This window comes from Chrysochloris asiatica, unplaced genomic scaffold, assembly GCF_000296735.1.
Source record: "Chrysochloris asiatica unplaced genomic scaffold, ChrAsi1.0 scaffold00011, whole genome shotgun sequence".
Lineage (NCBI taxonomy): Eukaryota > Metazoa > Chordata > Mammalia > Afrosoricida > Chrysochloridae > Chrysochloris > Chrysochloris asiatica.
Window position 1 is genome coordinate 37,510,909 of NW_006408529.1, and position 4,050 is coordinate 37,514,958.

The following is a 4,050-nucleotide window of genomic DNA, read 5'->3' on the forward strand; positions in this document are numbered from 1 at the left end:
TCTGAAGGATAGTTTTGATGCAATGAACGCTAATGACCAAAGACCAGATAGCATCAGGACAGACAAAGAAAACAAAAGCTTAAAGAAAAGAAAAGATGACAATGGATGTCAGAAGAGACTCCGGAACTTGTTCTTGTTAGCTAAAGAGAACAGAATAAATGATGAAATAAAGCTTAACAGAAGATTTCAAAGGGTAGCTCAAAAAGACCAAAGTATCACAATGAATTGTGCAAAGACCTGGAGTTAGGGAAAAAAAACAAAAAACAACAACAACCAAAAAAAGCCCCAGTATTTCTCAAGCTAAAAGAACTGAAGAAAAAAATTCAAAGTTATAATATTGAAGGATTCTATGGGCAAAAAATTGAATGACCCAGGAAATATGAAGAAATGAAAGGTATACACAGAGTCCCTGTACCAGGAAGTGGCATATGATCAAAAACTGATGTAATGAAGGTATTGGTAAAATACCAATGGCTTAATGGAATACCGTGATATTTCAGCAAATGGATACAATGCTGGAAGTACTCATGAGTCTATGTCAAGAAATTTGGAAGATACATACCTGATCAATTGCCTGAAAGAGATCCATATACTGGTCCATTCCAAAGAAAGCTGATAATGGTATCAGCTATTTTTTTATTGAGTAGATAATGATGTTGCTGTTGTTGTTACGTGTCTTTGAGTCAGTACCAACTCATAGCGACCCTAGGCACAATAGAATGAAACACTGTCCAGTCCTACACCAACCTCACAATCATTGCTACATTTGAGCACATTGCCACTGTGTCAATCCAACTAGTTGGTAGTCTTCCTCTTTTTCTCTGACTCTCCACTTTACCAAACATGATATCCTTCTCCAGGGACTGGTTCCTCGTGACAATATGTCCGAAGTATGAGAGATGAAGTCTGGCCATCCTGGATTACAAGTAGTATTCTGGCTGTACTTCTCCCAACAGATTGGTTTGTTCTTTTGGCCATCCATGGTATTTTTAATATTCTCCTCCAACACCGTAACTAAAATGCATCAATTCTTCTATAGTCTTCCTTATTCACTGTCCAACTTTCACATGCAAATGAGGTGATGGAAAATACCATGGCTTAGAGCAGGCACACCTTAGTCCTCAAACTGACATCATTGTACCTGAATACTTTAAAGATGTTGTGTACAACAGATTTACCTAATACAATACGTTGTTTGGTTTCTCGACTGCTGCTTCCATGAGTGTTGATGGTTGAGCTGAGCAAAATGAAGTCTTTGACAACTTCAATCTTTTATCTATTTATATGTTGTTTTTGGTAAGTACCATGGAGTTGGTTCCGACTCTTAGTGACCCTGCACAGGGTTTCCAAGGCTGTAAATCTTTATGGGAGCAGAATGCCTCATCTTTCTTCCGTGGAACCTCTGGTAGTTTCGAAATGCTGACCTTGAGGTTGGCAGCCCAACTCGTAACCACTATGCTATCAGAGCTCCTTATCTATTTATATAGATGTTGTTTATTGGAACAGTGGTGAGGATTTTTTCTTAACATTGAGGTGCAATTTATACAGAAGACTGTGGTCTTTGATGTTTATGAGTAAGTATTTTAAGTCCTCTTCACTTCCAGCAAGCAAGATTATATCATCTTCATATCACAAGTGTTTAATGAGTCTTCTGTCAATCCTGATGCCATGTTATTATTCATGTAATCCAGTTTCTCAGATTATGTGCTCAGCATACAGATTAAGTATGGTGAAAGAGTACAACACACCTATCCTAATTTTAAATCATTTGGTGTTCCCTTGTTCTCTGTTTGGACAACTGACTCTTGGTCTATGTACAAGTTCTTCATGGGCACAATTAGGTGTTCCAGAATGCTGCTTCTCTGCAGTGTTGCCCATAGCTTGTCATGATCCACACAATCAAAAGCCTTTGCATAGTCAATAAAGTACAAGTAAACATCGTTCTGATATTCTCTGCTTTCAGCCAAGATCCATCTGATATCAGCAAGGATATCCCCCCCTTTCCTGGTCCTCTTCTGAAACCTCTGGCAGTTCTCTGTCTATGAATGTTTACAACTGTTTGGGGGATTATCTTTAGCAAAATTTAACTTGTATGAGATATTAATGATACTGTCCAATGACTTCTGCATTCCATTGGGTCATCTCTCTTTGGAATGGGCAAATCTGTGGCTCTCTTCCTATCAGTTGACCAGGTAGTTGTCTTCCAAATTTCTTGGCATAGAGTGATTGCCTCCAGTACTTCATCAGTTTGTTGAAAGATTTCAATTTGTCTTCCAACAATTCCTGGAACCTTGTTCTTTGCCAATGTCGTCAATGCACCTTGGACTTCTTCCTTCAGGATTACTGGCTCTTGATCATATTCTACTGTTGCGGACCGTGAAGGCCTGGTCAGAGGTTCGAGGCCCTATAGGCCCGAGTGTAACGGATCTAGCCACCTGGCAGTTAATAACAAATTGTTTTTAATCTTAATATCCAGTTATGTTTTAGTAATTGCAGGCATGAAGCCCTTGATATACACAAATAAATGTAATATTTTCCTAATAGCCAAGACTGTAAAATTCCAAACAGGCAAAGTTCTTCCCTCAGAGAATTCATTCAAGGTAAATTGGGTGGCTCCCCAATCTCTGTTCTTAGGACAATAAGAATGCCCTCCCTAAAGTGTTTCCAGATGCTGCCTATTCACCCAGGCGCCTCTTTTCCTGAAGAACCTGGGCTGGGCAGCCAACACAATAGGAATCCTCCCGATCCTCCCTTTCCTCCCTCCATTTGAGGCTAGGTGCTAAAAGGTATGTTAATTAAGCTTGAGAAACCAAGTTGCGGTCATGAGATTCGAACCTGCAAAGTATAATGTAAAGTTGCCTGAATGTCTGGAAAAATAAGATTGACAGCTGTATCTTGTCTTAGTCCCCTCCTAACTTTGTGTAAAGTACCTCCCCTAAATAAAAGGAAGGCGCAGAACGAATCCAGGTGCATTACGACTGGCAAGGCGTGCGTTACAGCATGCAAGGGGCACAGTCCAGCCTTGCAACCATACTGCCTGTTTAGCTAAGATGTTTACTATGCAGGATATTACGGCCTCCGTGGCTGAGATGTTTGCAATGCAGGATCTGCCTGATGCCAGTCCAGCATTCACTCTGGTTTTGGAGTGTTTCTTTGTCTCTCTCTTTGCGTCTCTGTGTCTCTTTTGCTATCTCTAATTGCCGCTGGATCTCCCCACCTCGTGAACCAAACATTCGTGAACAACACAACTATGTCGAGGTCAGACCCCGGCATTCTACCTCTTGAAATGGAAGAACATTTACCATTTCTCTGTCTATTCCTTCTATCTTCTTTTGATGCTTTTTCTGTATCATTCAATATTTTGCCCATAGAATCCTTCAATACCACAAGTTGAGGCTTGAATTTTTTCTTTAGATCCCTTAGCTTGAGAAATGCTGAGCGTGTTCTTCCTTTTTGGTTTTCTAACTCCAGGTCTTTGCACATTTTGTTATACTATTTGACTTTGTCTTCTTGAGCTATTCTTGGAAACTTTCTGTTCAGCTCTTTTACTTCATTTCTTCCATTTTCCTTAGTATCTCTGTGCTGGAGAGCAAGTATCAGCATCTCCTCTGATATCCATTTTGGCTTTTCCTTCTTTTTTGCCTTCTTAATGACCTTTTGCTTTCTTCCTGTATAATGTTCTTGATGTCATTCCACAACTTTTCTGAGATCTTCAGTCTTTGGTGTCTAATGCATCAAATTTGTGCTTCAGATGATATCTAAAGTCAGGTGGGATGTGTTCACGGTCATATTTTGGCTCTTATGAACTTGTTTTAATTTTCTTCAGCTTCAGCCTTAACTTGCATATGGGCAATTGATGGTCTGTTCCACAGTCTGCCCCAGGCCATGTTTTGGCTGATGATATGGAACTTTTCCACTGTCTCTTTCCACAGATGTAGTCAATTTGATCTCTGTGTTTTCCATTTGGTGAGATCCATGTGTATAGTTGTCTTTTATGTTGTTTAAAAAGGTATTTGCAATGAAGAAGTCATTGTTCTTGCAAAATTCTAT